The sequence below is a fragment of the Palaemon carinicauda genome, chromosome 43, assembly GCF_036898095.1.
Source record: "Palaemon carinicauda isolate YSFRI2023 chromosome 43, ASM3689809v2, whole genome shotgun sequence".
NCBI classification, from domain to species: Eukaryota; Metazoa; Arthropoda; class Malacostraca; order Decapoda; family Palaemonidae; genus Palaemon; species Palaemon carinicauda.
The window spans coordinates 33980068-34001414 of record NC_090767.1 but is presented as its reverse complement, the minus strand read 5'-3'; the positions used below and the strand labels follow the sequence as shown (position 1 = coordinate 34001414).

General features: G+C 46.5%; 1 long non-coding RNA gene across 3 annotated transcripts in view; it reads right to left on the bottom strand.

The window, feature by feature from the left end:
• Window positions 1–8870: 8870 nt before the first annotated feature.
• LOC137633574 (uncharacterized) overlaps window positions 8871–21347 on the bottom strand; it is a 65379-nt gene continuing 52902 nt past the window's right edge. For 2 of the 3 annotated variants that reach the window (XR_011042280.1, XR_011042281.1), the window contains 2 exons: window positions 9855–10076; window positions 8871–9130 (listed from right to left, as the gene is read on the bottom strand). This is a non-coding gene — a long non-coding RNA (uncharacterized lncRNA). Of the gene's footprint in view, window positions 9131–9854; window positions 10077–11142; window positions 11230–21347 lie in introns of those variants that run through there. The other variant, XR_011042282.1, reaches the window with a different exon arrangement.

Sequence of the window (21347 nt, the reverse complement as noted above, 5' to 3'; positions counted from 1 at the left end):
CCTCCAGTGCAGGGCAGGCTTTCCCCTCTTCCGCAGCTTTAAGGCACGCAGCTAAGGCCTTTTCCAGGAATGGAAGAATCGCACTTTCAGGTGCGACATAAGTAGGGTGCTTCTTGCTCAGGGCCGGAAGCTTAGAGCAGGTAAAGCCCCTACTCTTGAATGTGGTGGCTAGCATAGCCTGGGCCTTTGCGAGATCGAACACTATCTCTTCCTTCGGTTCGGTCTCTTCCTTCGAGGCAGGTTCAGAGCGCAGACGGACGTAACAGTCCGGGTAGGCCTCAAAGTTTGGGAAGAACTCCACGTCTTCCAAGGGGACCGTGCCGATCTTATCGCTGACGAAGATCCTGCCGGTCGCGATAACCATATGCTCAGCATACCTCCACGGGTTGGCATGTGAGCAAGCGGGGAGATCCTTAACCGAAATCCTCTTCGGTTCTCTGGATCCCATCATGGACCTGATGAACTCCTGATTCTCCTTCAACCTGTCGTCCATGACGGCTCTAATCAGTCGGATCATTTCTTGAGTGGAAGAAGAGGGATCCGGGGTCGAGGAGGTAGACGGAATAGACACTTCCGTCGGTGTAGGAGTAGGAGCGGGGATGGAAGGAGGAGCGACCTCTTGCTCCGACTCGGCGTATTCCACCTTGTCTTCGTCATCTTCGGCTCCTTGAGCCATAAGCGTCTTCTCCGTGTCTTCCGAGACATCCGACATATGTTCGTCATCTTCGGAATCCAGGCGGCACTCATGCATGGACTGAGCCATGACAACATCAGGTTCCACTGTAAGTTGGACAATGGGAATCACGTCTTTGGGTACCACTGAATCAGGGGAGGCCTTAGGGAACAGGAGTGACCTCAATTCTTCGGTGGTCAGGTAAGGTCCGGTGGCATTTTTCTGGAAGCCACGCACCCACTTGCGTAGCTTTTCACGAGAAATGTCTCTGACCTCCGCTGAGGGAGGGTTATGGAAGGCGTCAACTAGGTGAGCCTGGCAGACCGTACAGTTCAGTGGATTCCAAAACTTCAGATCCCCTTTCTTGTCGACACAAGGGGCGTGAGTCCTGCAAGCCGTATGCCCGTAAAACTGCGGGCGTTTCACAGCGCAGAAGGCGAAGTCACACTTCATCTGCTCCTCCTGTGGAAGAAAGAGAAAATGAGTATGGGGGAGTCATAAGAATGGCTCTTAAACTAAGTTAATATTAATCATTAATTTTAACTTAATGAAGGGTGTGATGCATAGAGATTGAAATAGTAAAGGAGAACATACTCCATGCATCTCGCCCGGCTGGTTACCGTAAGCTTTGTCCTTGGATAATCCAAGAGACCGAAGGCACCGGATAGTATTCCTTAGAGTTCCATAGGGCAATGGAATTCCGTGGAAAAACCAAGGGTAAGATTGGGACCGAGATCATTCGGTCCCAAACTAGGGGCTAGAGGGCCTCCTTTTAAGGTAACTGCTTCCGGCAACCAGCCGTGCTAAGATGCACGCAGCATGCTGGAATTTAGAAGAATGCAAAGAGACAGCATGATCCCTAACAGAACAGTACCAAGGTATTGATCTTAATAGTGGAAACAGCCCATCTGTTTGCGGTATAGGGCTATCAGTATCATATGATAGCTAGAAGAAGGGGGTGCAAGTATTCTTGACGCCTCCGGGGGTTTCCGGCAAGCCGCCGGCATGCCGGAGGTCGCTCCGACAGAGTTTCTGGCATTAAGACAGACAATATGTAAGTCAAGGGTATACCAGGGTGGCGGCCGCCGGTACAACGGCGGCACGCCGGCAGGGGAGCGGCGGCTCCGGCAGTCGGAGGATGCCGGTTTGGTGACTGGGACAATGTTATAGCGGAACCGGGTTGCCGGCAATAGATGCCGGCACTCCGGCGGCCGACCGGCGAGCGGACGACAAGCTAGGAGGGAGGAGAGCCGCCGGTAGGAGCTGGCGGCAGTCGGCAGTCCCCCGGCACACAGGGGGCTGGCGGCAAGGGTAGGGAGAGTCACCAAGGTAGGAGGCGGGTATCGCCGACAGTGGAGGCGGCAAGAGACCAGCACCCGAATAGTGAGAGAGACAGGGGGGGGGGGGGGGAGGGATGCAGGAAGTTCAGTCATGGACTCCGGGCATCCCCCCCCTGAGAGGGTGTACCCATGATAGAGACAGGCTCTATCATCCAGGAGCAGGGGTCACTGAGGACCGGGAGCTAGGTAGCCCAAGGGAGGGCTAGGGGACACCCAAAGAGGGGAGCCCCCCATATGCAGAACACATCTAGAGACTAACCCCATAGGACACTATGAAGGGTATATGTACCAGAGCGGACTGAACAGGGAAGCTCGGGTAGCCCTACTACTCCACCCTAAGGAGGAGTTGTAGGACAGGGGACAGATGGGTATAGACTAACCTAAGCATAGGCTAGGCTATACAAGAGATAGGTGGGGAGGGGAGTAGAGAGAAGTCTTCCAAGGAAGGGTTTTTGTACCAGAGCGGCCACTAGGGAAAGGGAGGACACTCCCTAACCTAAGATAAGGCAGACCGGCTGAAACGGTGCATGGGTACAGTTTCAGCAGGGAACAGAGAAACCTTCCTAACCTAACCTAGATCAGGGCTAATAGTCCTGAACTAGGAAAGGTAGAAGACATATCGCTATCGCAGGATAGTCATAGACTAATCCTAGCCATAGAGGTAGGGCTAGCCTAACCTCACTCTCGGACGCAACCCTAAGGGGGGTTCATTCCCATAGGGAGGACTGAGAGGCGATAAATACTCCATTAGACACTTGATCCCTTTACTCAGAAAGGGAATCAAGGCTAATTAGAGGGAATGCCAAGGCAGGGGATGAAGGAAGCATATAGGGGTCCTACAAGTAGGTTAGGTTAGAAAGAGACACTAACTAACCTATCCCCTATATGGTCCCTGAAGGCGAAAAAACATTGCATCACGGTCGAAAGTATTGTAAAATAATGCCACTATCTTCATAACTTAGCCTAGGATCACTAATAAAATCATGCATGAACACTTATGTACAGGCGCTCTGGCCTGGGGGCTATAGTAGCCGACTGGTATGAGGTCAATCGATGACCGATAAAAAGCGTCGAAACACGATATAAAAGTTCCTAGCTATGAAGACTAAATAAACTAATGTATTCGATTAGTAAATAAGGCCGGAAGCGTTGTTGTGGCTAACTAAATAAGGCATGCATAACAACAACGACGCCATAAAATGGCGGGTCCGGTAGAGGCACAGCTCTGCCACAAAACAGCAATTATCTCGGAAAGTAATATTTACTTTACGGACAGAGCTTAACTAAACAATACTGGAACCTTGTACTCAACTTTCCAGAAGATGGTGAGGCTGAAGGTAGCGACATAACGTAGATGCAAATCGATAAATGAAGCACAGGGAAAATCCGTCTAAGTAGGGCAAGCTACTAAACAAAGGATGAAGACGGGCGTGACGTCATTTGAGCAATGGCGCCCGTTTGTTTACGTCTCGAGTATCAGTAGTAGCCACGAGTGAGATTGGCTGTGGAGCGGCTCCCAGCTATTCTCAACCCTTACACACCGAAGCATTAACTCTGTTCGGGGTGAAGATAGCTATGTGGCGCGTTCAGACATGCGTCCCCTGTTGATATACGATGTCTTAAAGGGAAACCTTTGGGATACTCGCTCCAGAAGTTAGAATTCTGTGATAACCTGTGGTTAAATTCTCTGGGAATATCTTAGTAGTTTTATACCCAAGGAAGCTACCAAAAAGGAACCTTCCATCAGGACGCCATGGCTTGAGCCCAAAAAAGTCACTTAACTCAGTCTCTATAACGTTTACTTAATTTAATTGGAGCAATATTCAATATATCAAAGTCGTAGGGAATAGTAGGGAATAGTATAGAACACCACGCTCTCCATTTACTCCAATATAATGGAATCCTGCAGTTCTCACCTTCTTGCACAGTAATTAGGGAGTTATTTAAATTCTGGGAAAGCAATAATTAGCAAGATATGTTGAAGAGGGGGGAAGGGGTTATAAAAAGAAAATAGCTTTATGCTTCCATAAATTGCATGTTATCAAATTTTTTTATTTTGAATATAGTACTTGAAATTACACGTGGTTATCATTAGTACGTCTAAAATCACAAATTTTAAGTAATTTGTATTTTTCCTAATGGTATTTACCTCGAACTACTTTCTTAGGAGTATCTGGGATCTCCTCCCTAACCGACCAAGAATTTGGCGCAGTTCCCCCTATCTCCGTTTTCCCTTGTCGGGTCCCTCCGTGGCGGATGGATACTCGCCCTGAGGCGACCCAGGGTCAGCGCTCGAGAGTGCGCTACTAGGTCTGTGTTGCCAGTAAGCATATGTTAGGTACTACTTTGAACTCCTGTAAGGTACTCGGGGCAGATGGGTGGGCAATAACCTGAAAGTAGTTCGAGGTAAGTACTGTTAGGAAAGATATAAATCACTTAAAATTTGTGATTTGTTCCAACACGGAGTATTTACCTCGAACTACTTTCTTAGGAGACTTACACTTTAGGAGGCGGGGTTGGACTCACCGTATCACGGCACTTGAGAATCGAGTTAGCCCACAGGTTAGTGACCTGGTGCGCTAAAAACTCGATCGAGCGCGTTCCCGAGAGGAGGAAGGTCTCCAGGGCCTTCCTATTGCTCTCCTTGGACAAGTCCTCAGAGTGCAACAGGATGCCCAGAGACCCTAGCCAGACATCCAGCCACGAAGTGACCTGCATGGCACACTTCGCGACCTTCTCCTGGCTCAGGACCTCCGACGCCGTGAATGTCACCTGCCGGGCGTTGAGTTTCTCTACAGAGCGACCCCTGGAGAGCTCTTCCACGGAGTGGTGGAGGGGAAGAGCTAAACAAGGCTCCTCCATGATCTCGAAGTACCTCCTCTGCTGCACGCGAGGAGGTGGAAGGAGCTTGTTCCCGGCAGAAGAACGGCTGGAGGAGGCGAGCTCGGAAAGCTGGCCCTCGACCTTGTCCCTGGCGCTCTTCACCCCCTGGGACCAGGGCAGGGCTGCACTTGTCTTGGGGAGCTTCTGAATGCCATAAACCTGGTCCAGGACCGTATCCTTGCCTTCGCGAGGGGCGGTCTCGGGATCCTTGAAACTATTGAGTTGCCTCATTAGTCCAAGGATCTGCCAGAAGGCGTGCTCCGATTCGCGCTGCTCTCCTCCTTGTGGACTGGCAGCTAAGTCTCCTGTCCCCATTGGCTCTTCATGGGGGGACACGCGGACGGTCTCCCGGGGAAGGGCTGGCTCTGGACGAAACCTCGACGATGATTTGGGTAACATCTTGGAGTCCTTGGGCTCCCTCCTGGGAGGGATACAGGACTCCAGCAAAGTGGTCTGGAAGGTCCCTCCTACGCGAGACGTTTCTCTTCCTTGAGGTGGGGTTCCTCCCATTGGTGCCGTGGGAGAGTCTCTCACCTCACTGGATTCTCCCGAGGATGGGGAAGGTTCGTCCACAGGAGGAGAAAACGTCTGGGAGGGGGAAGGGGCCTTCCCGACGGACCTCTTGAGAGTCAGCTTAATCCTGGGAGAAGTCACCGCGAAATCCACTCCTCTCCTTCCCTTCAGTGGCGGCGAGGGAGCCTTTGGTTTCAGTCCCAGATCTGCGAGGGCTGGCTTCATAGCCTGCACCTCTTGGGAGCCAGCTTAACCCTGGGAGAAGTCACCACGAAATCCACTCCTCTCCTTCTCTTCAGTGGGGGCGAGGGAGCCTTTGGTTTCAGTCCCAGATCTGTGAGGGCTGGCTTCATAGCCTGCACCACCGCTTTCATCAGAGACCCGAACCAAGGCTGGCGGCTGACTGACGCAGTGTTAGCGACCCCCGCTGGAGGGAAGGGGATCGGTTGGTCCTTCGGAGTGGATACTACAGGGCCTGCCTGAAAAGAAGAAAGGGAAGAAGAATGTTGTCCGGACCTCTCCGATGACTCTTCCTGCTCCTGGGCGCGTGCTCAGCGCTTCCGCGATGGTGATCGCGAGGACGATCTGGAAGTACACGGCCCCGGTACCTCGCAAGGCTGGGCGCGCTGCGAAACCCGGCGGGAATCACGCTGGGGGTCGCGTGATGGTAGGATCGCTGGTTCGCGCGGTGGCAGAATTACCGGGTCGAGCTGGTGCTCGCGCGATGGCAGAATCACGGGGTCGCGCGTGGGTGCTGGGTCGCACGCGGGCGACCGTTGGCGCGGGGGCGCGCGGAGATGAGGGCGCGAGGGCGCTGTTGACTTGACGCGCTGGTGAGTGGGCGCGCAGGCGAAGGTGTGCGTGAATGCACAGGTGAGCGCGAGTGCCTGGGTGATCGCTGGCGATCAGGAGAATGATGGAGCCTAGGCGAGATCAAGCGCGTTGGCAAGTGATGGCGTGTTGGCGAACGATGGCGCGTTGGTGATCGATGACGAGTGGAACGCATGGGTGACCGACCGCGCACAGGTGAGTTGGCGTGTGGGTGAGTCGGAGCCCTGTGGCGATCATACGCGTGGGCGCGTTGGTGAGCATTCGCGCGCAGAAGAAGGATCGCGCGGGCGCGTAGGGGAACGCTGGCGCGTAGGATTTCGCTGACGCGTAGGATGGCGCGCCGTGGCTGATGGTCTCGAAGGTGAAGTCTTGTGGGCGGGCTCAGGAGCTGGCTCGTGGGCGCGTATGCACTTAAGCGCGCGCTGGAGACTGGAACGCTGGCGAGACTAAGGAACAATGTCCTTGCCTGTGCCCAGATCCGAAGATCGTGGGCGCGCGGGCGAACGTTGGCGCGCTGGGCGCGTATCAGGAACTGGGCGTGCCGTAGAGCGCTGATGCGCCGGAGGTTGACGGCGCTCAGGAGACTGTTGACGCGCAGGACGCGCAGCAGGGGCTGAAGTGCGCATGCGCGCAAGTGAGCGCTGAGCAGGAGAGCGCTGGCGAGCAGGTGAAAGCTGGCGAGCAGGAGAGCGCTGGCGAACAGGGGCGCGTTGGAGATCAGGAAAACGCTGGCACTCAGGAGAGCGCTGGCACTCAGGAGAGCGCTGGCGAGGAGAGTCAGGAGACTCTACGGCAGGAGAGCGCTGGCGGGCAGGAGAGCGCCGACGACCAGGTGGGCGCTGGCCATCAGGAGAGCGGAGGCGCTTGCGCGCTACTGAAGGGCGCGCAGGTGAAACCTGGCGCGGAAGGGCCTTACCCACATTGTGAGAGAGGCCTTTCTGCCCCGAAGGGACAGGTTCTTGCGTAGGCAAGGAAGATCTGGCAGGCGCAGGAGATCGCGAACGATCAGCAGAGAGGTCCAGAGGAGTTACTGCTACGGTCTGTTCCTGATGAGAAGAGTCCTTCACAGGGGACGACGAGGATGACGACCCGAAGAGGAGGCGCCTCTTGACTCCCTTGTAAGAAGAAGGAAGGCCTCGGCGACAAAGAGGAGGGCGAGCTTTACGGCGAAGACGACCTCGTGGCTTGGTATCAGCATCGTCGGTCCTCCGAAGAGGAGTGTCTGTTAGAGCACTCCCCCAAGGGGAGCAACACTCGCAGGAGAGACTGTTGGACCCAGCTTCCCCCTTGAAGGATTTTCGGAGGGGGAACCTGGGCCTTCAGCAGCAACACCAACAGTAGCAGCAGGGGTTTGACCTGACCCGTCGGACGCCTCTGTCACAACAACGTCGTCAATAGCCAGGGGATTTACCTCTGGTATTACCGGCGACTGTTAGACAGCTGCCCTCAACTGGATCAGATCAAACAGGGCTTCCTTGGAGGGTGAGCCCTTAAGCCCCAAGGAAGCCCAAAGCTGGAAAAGATCATTATTAGACACAGTTTGATTGTAATCTACAAAATCAATAATATCCTCCCCCGGAGGAGGAGGGGGAGCTGCCTCGGTATGGGAAGCAACGCCCTCCCCCACACACCGAGTTCGGGAAACAAAAGAAGGGCCTACGCTACCACTCGGCGGCCTCTCACGAGAGACCGAACGAGTGGGAGCTTCGGAGGAGGTTCGGGCAATGGAAAAAGAGTCCTTGGAGCCTTCCTTCCCCTGGGGGGAAGAACGGTCTCTCTTAGAACTCTTCTTACGCCGCCGCGCAAACCTCTCCCACTGGGAGGTAGGCCACTCCCGACATTCCATACACAGATTATCACTACTACACTGTTGACCTCGACACTGCGGGCAAAGGGTGTGAGGGTCTGTCTCGATCGCCGACATAAAAGTTCCACGGGGGCGATCGTGAAGTCCAGGGCCTTTCCGCATGGTGGAAAGCAAAGGTAGAGGCCAACTTCAAACAAACACACACTGGAAGAAAAAGCAAACAAATTAAGGCTGCCAATGTGCGAGGACGGGACAGAAACGTCTGTACATCGTCCGAGCCAAAAGTGAAGTGAAGTGAAGCAGCTCACCGGTGTGTGGAGGGGGAGGGGTAGCTAGCTACCCCTCCCCTACCCCCGTGCTAACTAGCGCGGGAGTAGTTTAACCCTCGTTAAAATCTAATGGCTCGTCATTTCAGCTACGCCGAAAGTAAACCCTATGTAAATAGCGTGGTTTGTATTTCGGTTACGGAACAAATATACATAAACATAAAGAATGTTTATATATATATTACAAGTATAAGAAAAAGTAAGTAAAACAAAAACAAAAGCATTAATGGCTGTCAAAGAGGCAAGGGTGAAAGCGAACACATCCGGCTACCACCCGAGCCGATAGTAAAGTGAGCTCAACACCCAGGTCTGTGAGGGGGGGGGGGGGGGGGTAGTAAACCCTCGTTAAAATTCTAATGGTTTGTCATTTCAGCTACGCCGAAAGTAATACCCATATTAAATAGTGTGGTTTGTATTTCAGTTACGGAACAAAAGTATATTATCATGACCACTTGGATTCTATCAACACAGAACACCAAATGATCCACTACTCACCTTTGATCATTGGACCAGCCCAAGGCACTTCTGATCTCAAGCCTTCATGACCAGCTAAGATAGTATCGAGCAACACAGATATCGTCACGTCCTTGTCGCCCGAGGAGCGGTTTGACTCGGAACACGACGCTGCGCAGCCTCAGAACTTTGTCTTCCCTGTCTTCCGCATCCTTCGCGTCGTCTCCTTTCTCCAGCACCCAGACTTTCCAGACACGAACGGAGGAGTCCTTCGGACCGCTGGCAAGCAATAATCCGCCATTATCTGAAATGGTAATAATATTTATGCTCAAAATGCTTTCTCAAAACAAGTAAAAAGAGCTACCTGAATATTTCCAACATTTCATTCAAGTCTAGGGACCAACCTTTACCTTTTTCCTATGTTGACCTTTTGTATAATCTACTGTCTATATATAATAACAACAATCATAACTAGAATTGTGATCTTGCTGTGGTTCACCTTCAAAATTCAATGGGTTCATCCAAAGCATAATAATACCTATCAGCGGTTCAAAGTTGGTGGAAATCAAGCAAGACGTTTCAACATAATCTTGCTAACAGACAACAAACAAACGTATAAGTAAATAAATTAATAAATGCTGGTCATTTTATAAACTCATTGACAGAGGTAATGAATTCATAATCTAACAATGATTTTTCATTCCCTGAATATTTAGTCTTTGCATTAAATATTCTCTTTACTCAATTCAAAAGGCATGGTAGCCACTTTACACAGTCTGAAGTATTTTCTGCCTCAATTCCCATCTGGTTTAGATTACATTTCCTTCACTTCATTATTATGTTTGGCAATTCCTACTGGTCTCTCGTCACACTACGTCTGACTAATTTTTCGATCTTCCTTCATTGCAGCTCCAAACCAGACCCATTTCTTTTCCTTCCTCTGGACATCTCACCCCTCTGCAACATACAATATAAAAGGTAAACAATACAAGGTCCTGAATCAAGTGAATAAGATCTCGGAAACTAACCTTCTCGCATAATGTCCAGCGAAGTCACCCAGTCTTCGTGACCGTTAAGAACCACTTTTGGAAAATAGTCGCCCAAACTCTCGCGTGTGAATACGTGTCTTCGGCTGTCGTGATCGACGCACAGAAGCCGCGGATGCTTGGCCTCTTCAACCTTCACTGGGAGGAGGCTCGTGATAAACGTGCGTCTCGGGAGGCGGAATGTCTTCCTGCCTTCTCTTTCACCTGAAGAAGTGCATTGAATTAACAAAAGGCAAAATACGTACTATCAACTAAAACATTAAAAACAAGTAAAATGAGCACTCAGAGAGCACAGACCTCGATTCCCTCTATCACACCATCTCGATCTTCACTAGATCTCTATTTACATGTTCCCATCCTGGATCTGCAGGTCCGGAATAATATAATATCAGAACCATAACGTAGCGATTGCTAGACCTTACGATGGCTTAATGCTTAAAAGTTTCTACCGAGTATACTGTGCTTTACTCGAGTAATAAGCAAAAATTTCCAATTTGGTCCAATCTTGCAATAGTTAAGAATCCTTTAGATAAAAACTCTTGGATCAGGATGGTGAATACGATCACAGGGTAAATCTAATACCTTCTTAGTTATCCCATTTCTAACATGTCTTGAAAATGTCATCAAATTCATCCCTAACTTTTTTGAGTAAGCCTGCTTACATCAGATTTCAGGAGTAAAATACAGTGAAAAATACATCCAATGACATTACAAAATTCTCACTCACCTTCCCCATAAGGATTTGTTTACAAACAGCTATAATGGAAAAGCCCAAAGTGGAATAGATAAAAAGTGAAAGGAAAAGGACAACATAGCTGAGAACGGCATTCATGACCTTAGATGTCAGGATGCCAGAAAACTCTCATTCAATCAATCCATCATAGCTGAGAACTGTATGGATGAAGTGAAATGCTTCTTATAAACCCTATAGTGTCCTGCCACAGCTAAACTTGTACTCTATGCAATACTCCCTTTGGCGATGCGAGAAATTCTGACTGCTGAAAAACCTCAGTTACAAATATAACAAATGCCTCAACCCCATAACACATTGGACCGATATTTCATTTATTGAATACAGTCGCTGCTGGCTTCTCAGATGCAGCAGGGATCTGGTCTTTTGATACGATCTATCACAGGTCCTTGTTTTAAACACGTACATAATTATAAAACATACAGTATACCTGTAATGAAATTTTCATGGAATTAGGAGCCTTGATTGTATAACTCTAATTTCACAACAGTACCTGTTACAGGGCAAACGATCCAACAGGCGGCCGTCACGATGATAAGCTTCTCCTTCCCGTCTTCGTGGATGACCAATCCATCGGACATGACTACTGTACACCTTCGCTGTGTTCTGGAAATGAGAAACAAAAATATTAATTTAGTATTAATGAATTTCTATTGATATTGTCATCAGTCAGGTCTCCTTCTTTTGCCACTTTCACCAACACTCCTAACTCCCATTCATCAGGTTTTGCCTCTTCATGCCACATTCTACTCAAGTACCACATGTGGATGAGGTCATGATGAGGGGCAGATAGATGGAGAGGGTTTGGGCATGCTCTTTGCACTCCACAAGAGAGATTATAGTTCACCAAACGTTCAGCTGGGCTACACGAGGCACTAGAAGAGTTGGAAGACCCAGGTCTACATGGCTGAGGACTATGAAGCGTGAAGCAGATGATGATGAATGGAGAAGTACAGTATTGAATTAAAAGCTCAAGATAGAGACGACTGGCGAAATCTAACTGAGGCCCTTTGCATGAACAGGTGTAGGAGGTGATGATGACAATTATTACTACGGAACTATTCAATCAAAACAAATCACACAAAACTCTACAATTGTCCCAAGAACGACACCGAAACATCCCATTGTGGAAGAACCCCCGACTGGGTCTGCTGATATATTCATTCTTTCATCATTCAGTCCAGGCACAGACGACTACTTACACTCAAACGTGTGGTTATGGGCGAGTAGAGATAAGGAAGTGCTAATAGACGAGTGATTATGTACGTTAATAGGGATGTCTGTGCATCTAAATGGAAGAAATTATTGCTGTACTCTTCTATTACAACAACTTTTTAAGAATAAACTGTTGTATTACTAAGATGTCAAACTTACTCTGGAACTTTCTGCAATTAAAAATGACAAATTCGTAGATATTTTGTATTTTTCCTAACTATACAAACCTTAGCTATTTAATAGGGGGTATTACTTTCAGCGTAGCTGAAATGACGAGCCATTAGAATTTTAACGAGGGTTTACTACCCCACCACTAGTTAGCGGGGGGTAGGGAGGGTAGCCTGCTAACCCCCCTCACACACACCTGTGCTTGATCTCACTTTGCTTGGAGGTAGGACTTCAAGGGGGATAGGGCTGGCAGGCAAGTTTGATTAAATAGCTAAGGTTTGTATAGTTAGGAAAAATACAAATTATCTACGAATTTGTCATTTGTTCCGTAACTGACATACAAACCACGGTATTTAATATGGGTGACTCACCCATTAGGAAGGGTGGAAAGTCCCTGCCAGTACTGGCTTTTGGCTTTGCCCGGGGACTCAATATTTGCGTGTGTTCGCACTCAGCAATAAGGAGTCCCTGCATCTCGCTAGACCCTTGCTACGCAAGGACTGCGGCCTACGCAATGTATGTGAAGGTATAATAAAGTGTGACTCATCCTAGGAAGTTGTTCTGAAGTTCTTTAGATGGAAACTTGTAGACTAGGACTTTCCCAATACCACCTCGTCAGGGTATGGGGAACGTAACAGTATTAACTTAATACTAGGAACACAAGGGAGCATGGTTTACCTGCAGTGGTTTGAGGTCAGCTATGCAGAGAACCCAGGATGCTGCCTTCCCCAAGAGAGGGGATGATGAAGAAAAGAATAAGGGCCAGTCAAACATTTTCATTCATGCAGACTAAGACCGGGTAACATGCCCTTTACCTTCTGCTACTTGTCCAATAAGGAGCTTGAGGCTTTAAACCAGCTGTTGTGCAGCCACCACAGGGCCGATAGAGAACGTATCGAGCCTCCTGTGGGTCACGTCTTGCAGGTAGTGGGCTGTGAACATTGTTTGATGCTTCCACACCCCCGCTTGCAGGACCTGCTTCACAGAGAAATTTCTTTTGAAGGCCAGGGACGTAGCTATGCCCCTGACATCATGTGCTCTAGGGCGACGTGACGGAGGAGGACCTGGATTCAAGGCCAGATCAATGACCCTACGAATCCAAGCAGAGATGGTGTTCTTGGTGACCCTACTCTTAGTCCTTCCTGTGCTGACGAATAGAGCTGGCACATGAGGATGGACTGCAGCTGTTCTTTTGAGGTAGAGCCTCAAACTCCTTACTGGGCATAGTAAGAGATGGTCTGGGTCATCTGTTACAGAGCGGAGACTAGAAATCTGGAAGGAGTCGAATCGAGGAACCGCTACTCCAGGATTCTGAGTCTTAGTAATAAACTCAGGGACGAAGCTGAACATTACCTCCTCCCATCCCCTTGAATGGGCAATGTCATACGAGAGACCATAAAGTTCGCTGACTCGCTTGGCCGAAGCCAAAGCTAGCAGGAACACTGTCTTCCAGGTTAGGTGGCGATCTGATGCCTGGCGTAATGGTTCATAGGGAGGTCTCTAAAGAGACCTGAGAACTCGAACCACGTTCCAAGGGGGAGGTCTCACTTCCGACTGAGGGCAGGTAAGTTCATAACTACGTATGAGTAGAGAAAGTTCTAGCAATGAAGAAATGTCCATTCCTTTCAGCCTGAAGGTTAGACTTAAGGCTGAGCGATAGCCTTTCACTGTCGAGACTGAAAGGCGCATTTCTTTAAGCAAATATACGAGGAACTCCGCTATTGTTGGAATAGTGGCATCAAGTGGAGAGATACCCCTTCCACGACACCAATCACAGAAGACTTTCCACTTTGCCTGCTAGACTGCTGAAGATGACTTTCGCAGGTGTCCAGACATCCTGACAGCAACTTGCTGCGAAAATCCTCTCTCAGAGAGGAGATGCTGGACAGTCTCCAGACGTGAAGTCGAAGCGAAGCTACGGCTTTGTGGAAGATGTTGGCATGTGGTTGCTTGAGAAGATTGTGTCGTGGAAGGAGCTCTCTTGAATTGAATTGAATATGGGATTTAGGCATCAAGCCAAGCACTGGGGCATCAAAGGCCATTCAGCGCCATATAACGAAAATCATTCAATCATATCTGTACACTCACACCATTTAGTATAATTTTAACCTTTAATACAAATCGTAACACTTTCATACAATAAAATCTAGATGTGAAAAAAATAGGGATTAAAAGGGTAAAATAAATAAATAAATTAATAAAATCAATTATAGCTCGTAATATAACCCAAATACTTTGCATAAATTTTCTCAAGTTCAGGGTATTACAGTTTTCCCCCAGTATATCTCTTAACGGTTTGTCCTGGAGTAAATGTGTCCTCCTCTGGAGATTAAAAACAGGACAATCGACTAAAATATGTTTAACATCCATTGTCACTTGACAGGTATTACAAAGAGGGGCCTGTCTCCCTTCCCCACTCTTCATTAAATAATTGTGCGTTGCATGTGTATGGCCAATACGCAGCCTAGTTGAAATAATGGTATCCCTTCTACTTGTAGAATTACAACATGACCATTTATCCACCAATGGGTGGATTTGTTTCAATTTTGTATTGGTGGTCAGTTCAGACCATCGAGCTTGCCACTTATTTTTACAGTAAAGATGAATCTCACTTTTAAGATCTCTGTAAGGAATACTCAAGGGGGATGGATTACTTAGCCCTGAAGCTTCCTTTGCTGCCTTATCAACTTGTTCATTCCCATCCACCCCAACATGGGCAGGGACCCAACAGAAGTGAACACTGATACTCTTCCTAGATTGCAGAAGTACTAACCAGTCCTGCACCTCTTGTACTAGATGATGGCCTGGCATAATTTGTTTTAATGAGAGTAAAATACTATTGGAATCCGTAAAAATTGTATAAAAACTATTTTGGTTGCCATTTTTAAAAATATGTTGGACTGCGAGAATTATTGCGTACAGCTCAGCAGTAAAAATTGAACAAGAGTATGGGAGTTTCCTTCTAATAACAATATCCCCCACCACAGCTGCACTTCCAACTCCTGCAGCCGATTTGGAGCCATCTGTAAAAACATGTTTCCCATGATGTTGAGCAGCATGATTTAAAAACTCACTTTTCATTACCCTACTAGGTAAGGTATTTTTCCCTCCTGCCGTAAAACATACTTTAACAGGTGGATTACACCAAGGAGGAGACTTGGGATATCCTACCTCTGCTATCTGTGCTGTTAACAAGCCTACTTCTCTAGCATCATTTTTCAGCTGTACTTCCAAAGGCTTAGGCACTCTAGATCTGTTAGGAGCCCGATCTAAAGGCGCCCTAACATATTTACAGTTAGGATTGTTTCTCACAGCAAGGGACCTAGCTAAAAACCTCAAACTCAACTCCTCTCTGCGAATGGAAAGGGGAGGTATGCCAGAATCAACATAGAGACTGTCAATGGGAGATGTTCTGTAAGCACCTGTGCAGATGCGAAGCCCAGCATTGTGAACAATATCAAGTTTTCCAAGTAAAGTCTTTGTAGCTGACCCGTATATTTGGCATGCATAGTCTAACTTGCTCAGACACAAAGATGTATAAATTCTAGGCAAAGTTGTTCTATCAGCACCCCAATCAAAATGCGATATCACTTTCAGAATGTTCAGTGACTTCTTAACCCTGATAGATAGGTCATTTATATGGGGACCAAATGTCATTTTCTTGTCGAAAATGACTCCAAGAAACTTGACACTATCCTCATATGGCAAAATACAATCATTTAAGAAAAGGGTGGGGATCTCTTCCCTTTTACGAGTACGAGTAAAGCGAATGGCTTTGGTCTTCTGAGGAGAAAACATGAATCCGCGAGAATTTGCCCATGCGGAAGCAGCATTTATTGCAATTTGAAGATTTTGGCATGCTTGTAGTGCAGATGATCCACTACAATAAATTGCAAAGTCATCGACAAATAGTGATCCTTGCATGCCAGGAGGTATGTGACTAATGAGACTATTAATAGCAACAGCAAACAAGGTCACACTCAATACGCTGCCTTGGGGGACACCTTCTTCTTGAATGTAGGATGAAGATAGTTCTGACCCTACTCTCACTTTAATGGAGCGGTTTGATAAAAATTCTTCAATAAAAGAGAACATATGTCCTCCTATACCCCACGAGGCCAATTGCTTTAAAATACCACCCCTCCAGGTGGTGTCATATACCTTTTCAAGGTAAAAAAAGACACCCACCACCTGGTTTTGGTTAGAAAAAGCATTTGAAATTTCCCTTGATAACATCAGCAAAGGGTCTAGAGTACTTCGGTTCTTCCTAAAACCAAACTGTCTGTTAGATAAAAGATTTTTTGATTCTAGATACCACACAAGTCTGTTGTTGATCATTCTCTCAAATAGTTTGCATATGCAACTGGTCAAGGATATGGGCCTATAACTAGATGGCAGTTCTGGGTCTTTACCAGACTTGTGGCCTGGAATTACAATTGAAGTATGCCAGGAATCAGGAGATGTATGGGAAGCCCATAGACCATTAAAGGTTTCTAATAAAAATTCCTTGGTATCCACTGGAAGATGTGATATCATTTCATACCGGATACCATCCTCACCTGGGGCAGTTAAAGAAGAGCTGGAGATAGCATTTTGCATCTCCTCCATACTAAAAGGCAGGTTAAAAGCTTCAGTATTTGAAGAAGCAGGAGGAACAACAGATGTTGATGCTCTAATTTGTTGAAATGCTGGGGAATAGTTGTCAGCACTTGATACATGAGCAAAGTGCTTAGCAAGAACCTCGGCTACATCTTTGGGGTCAGATATATATCTATTATTTTCCCTTAATATTGGTAGAGGCTTAGGGACGAATTTACCTTGAAGTTTTCTAATCTTGTCCCATATTTCCTTTGAAGGAGTTTTGGTATTAATATTAGATATATATTTCTTCCAAGATGCTCTCTTTGCTTTTTTAAAAATTCTTTTTTGTTTGGCACAGGCTCTGAGATATGCTATTCTATCTGCTAAATAGTTTGTCCTCAAGTATCTTCTGAAGCAAGTTCGGGTCACTTTTCTTGCGTTGGCACATTCTTTACTCCATCAAGGAACTACAGAGCGATGAGGTAAACCGCATGTTTTAGGTATAAACTTGCTAGCATTATCATCAATAATATTTTCAAGATGTTGATAGGCATGCACTGGAGATGTAAATTCATCATATTCTTTATCAGTGTGTGAACAGTTTTCATAAGCTGCCCAGTCTGCCTCATCTATATTCCATTTTGGTGGACACTGAGAAGGAAGATTATGGACATAATTTAACATTATTGGCCAATGGTCACTGCCATGTAGGTGTTCATTTACTGACCAAAGGTAGTCCAATCGAATGGATGAGGAACAGATTGACAAATCAATGGCTGATGTAGAGTTGTGGAATACATCATACCTAGTTGGAGAACCATCATTCATTAGTATTACATCATTGTTGTCGATTAATTCTTCAACAAGATTACCCCATCTATCGCACACATTTCCACCCCATAAAGTATGCTTTGCATTAAAATCACCCATTAAAATAAAAGGGGCAGGAAGCTGATTGATCAAGTCTTGGAGGTCAGAAAGTCTAAGCCTTCTTGGATTACCAGCATGATCTAAGAGGAAAAGTTCTAAGGATGGTTCAATATATAGCGAGCATAAAGTAATTTTTTTCCCGATATGAGTTCTAACTGCACATGCCTGTAGTGGTGTATTGAGTGGGATTGTTTCAAATTTTACAGATTTGTGAATAATAAAACCTGTACCACCTTGAGCTCTTGCAGCTTGCAAAGGAGGGGATCTACAAAGATGATAATTGAGTCCAGGATTAAATGGTTTGTCACCGATCTTGGTTTCCTGTAGACAAATTACCTTCGTGTCTGAGTCCCTGGTTAAAGTTTTTATTTGCTCAATGCTAGTACTTAGACCTCTGCAATTCCACTGGATGATAGACATTATCTTTTGTTATTATTTTTCTTTGTCTCATTTGTCTTTTGGGACTTTTCAGATGAAGCCATGTAAGGCCTGGAGATGGAAGGCTTTACTAGGCCACCACTATTCTTTTCTTTCTTTCAAGAATCTTTATAAGAGTCAACCTTAGGATCATGAGCAGTAGGACACTTACCTGACTTAGATGAAGGTGAGGATGATGGGGACCTTTTCCTCTTTGGAAGATCTTGTTTTCCAATCTCCATCAAATCAGGTAGAGATTCTGCCTGAGACAATACATTTAAGGTGGTGGAAGCCACATTGGCTTCCTTGGAGGATTGTGCTAGAACTTCAACAGTTCTAGCACTTAACCCAGAAGGCTGGGCTACTACCTCTAGGGGAGATGCTCCTATCAGTGACAATACTTTTGGTGTGTTGGACACCATATTGACCTCTTTGGAGGTTTGTGCTCTGGCTTTTATAGCCTGAGCACTTGACCCAGATGGCTGGGCTACTACCACTAAGGGAGATGCACCTGACGGGCCAGGTGCTGCCACTGGTCCCCCTGTGGTAGTAAGGGGTAGTGGATTATAATCTTTTGTTGGCATCTTAACCGCGCGAGCAAAATTAAGTTGCCGATTGAGTAAATGCTTTGCATAACCTACACTTATATGTTCAGCATTTGCTTTCAAGATTGCAGCTTCTTCATTCTTGTATTCTCTACATCTTTTATCATTTGGTTTATGATTATCTTTACAGTTTGCACAGGTTGTATCTCTGTTGCATTGGCCATGTTCTAACAAAGAACAGTTAATACAGATCTTCGAATTATTGCAGTACTGGGAAGGGTGACCGTACTTGAAACAATTAAAGCATTGTAAAGGCCTAGGTTTATATTCTCGAACACGTACTCTTTCATTCTCAATAATTATATGATCTGGTATAACAGGGGTTTCAAATGTTAAAACTACCATGCTTGTTTGAGGGATCTTACTTACTTTCCAAACATTAGCAGGGCACATGTCCAGAATTTCTGGTTCTGAGAATTCATATAGATCTTTATCAAAAACTACTCCTTTACCATAGCTGAAGCTCATATGTGGTTTAATATCCTTAATAGGATCAATTTCTGCAATCTTCATGCCACAAAGCATGTGAGCTTGAGTATCTGATTTTGCATTAATCAAAACAGATTGCTTACCGTATCTACTAATATCCTTACTTTTAATTAATCCAACTTTTTTTTGTATAAATTTACTAATCTTATAATAGTTATAATTATCTATCTTTCCAGATGCAATTATCCATGTTGGGGGCTTGGGGGTTCTTACTTCTGGAAGTCTATGCTCTATTTCTTTTTCCATCCATTCTTCTGGTTTATATACCTCTAGGTGTCTTGGTGCTTTATCACATAAAGCCCCAGAAATCAAACAATTGTCAATTTTTATGCTCTCTAAATTTTTATTTGCTTCTAAAGCAATCTCAAAACTTGAAAATGATACCCAAGCTTCCCAAAAGCCTTTCCTACCATTAAGCTCCATTAAAATTTCTTTGATTGCTCCAAATCTACAGAAGGCTTCATGAATTATGTCATAGCTACAACCAATTGGTATGTTTTTTAAGTGGAGAATTTTCAGATTTTTTGTTGGATCTGGTAATGAGCCAGAACCAGAGAGTAAAGTATTACGGTTATTACAAGCATCATTTTCCACCAGTGCCGATAAATTGTCTTTAACAACACTGGTCAAAGAAGTATTGTTGGAGGAATCCTTTTTATTGCCGAGGTTGTCAACAGAGCTTTCCCTATTTAAACAAGCAGAAGTCGTCAACGGTGTCTGGGGTTCGCCATTTGATCCAGGGGTACGGGGAATATTAAGTTTACTCATTAATTATTTTTTCAGGGGGAGGGAAGGGGTCATAATAACAATGAAAAAAAAACAATGGAAAAAAATATAGTTTAAGGGAGAGAAAAAATTAAGACTGTCTGAAATTCCAAAGAAGACACCGTTAGCCTTTCCTGGAATTAATTTCTCCACCAATGACACCTGTGAAAGCCGCTTACCAAATGTCCACTCCCTACCCTACCACAAAGGGATGGTACCACTATGATTAGAGTGGCTCAAGTGTATGCCAAACCCGCTTGATGGGACTGAGAGCATTTCAAGAATACAATCATCCCCACTCTAATCATAGTGGCAGGCAAACCGGACAGAATGCCGAGAGTCCTATCTCTATAAAATCGCCAACCCCTGGAATCCGAAGGCCAAATTTCCTAAGAGATAGTTCCGCGTGCCAGTATGGGAATACTGACACTCCTAGGTGTCCAAACATTTTCGGGCAGTTGGCAAGACCACCACAGCTCCCACAATTGATTTTGAAATAAAAACCGATCATGGATACAATGTCCCCTCTAAAAAACCTGGATAGTGAAATGGGTAAAAGTTTTGACAGCAAGGTTGGAGACAGCTGATAATTATGAAGGAGGAATAAGCAATAAGAGGTAATAGAAAAAGAATGAGAGAAATTTAGAGTCAAACTGAGGAAAAGAAATTCCCCAGTTCGAGATCCCTCTTGCCCGTCACAAGCCTTCAGCACGGGAATGATATGCCGTGCTGAAGCCCAATGACTTCATCAAGGCATTCTCTCGTTAAGAGGGGAGGGAGCTCTCTTGGTAGCTCCGTTAGGAGTTGCAGAAGGTCCGGGAACCATTCCGCGTGATGCCATAGCGGAGCTATGAGGGTCATTGAAAGATTGACCGATGTTCTGGTCTTGTTGAGTACCCTCCTCATCAGACTGAACGGGGGAAAGGCGTAAACATCTATGTTGTCCCACCGTTGCTGGAAAGCATCTTGCCAGAGAGCTTTGGGGTCTGGGACTGGGGAGCAGTACAGCGGGAGCCTGAAGTTCAGGGCCGTTGCGAACAGATCCACAGTTGGAGAACCCCACAAAGTCAGGACTTTGTTGGCTACTAGATGATCCAAAGACCACTCGGTACTCACTATCTGAGACGCTCTGCTCAGATTGTCAGCAAGCACATTCCTTTTGCCTGGAATGAAGCGTGCCGTTAGTGGTGTCGAGTGGATTTCGGCCCATCTCAGTATCTCTACTGCTAGATGTGATAGTTGCTGTGAAAAAGTACCTCCTTGTTTGTTGATGTAGGCCACTACTGTGGTGTTGTCGCTCATCACCACCAGAGTGACTTGCCAGGTACTAGTGGAACTGTTGAAGGGCCAGAAAGACAGCTTTCATCTCTAGGAGATTTATGTGGAGGTACTTCTCTGATTCTGACCAGAGGCCTGAGGTCATGTGGTGCAGCACATAGGGCCTCACTCCTTCTTTTGATGTATCTGAGAAGAGCATCAAGTGCTGGGGAAGGGACAAGAAGGTCGACACCCTTTAGTAGATTCTCGTCTGCCACCCACCACTCGAAGTCCGTC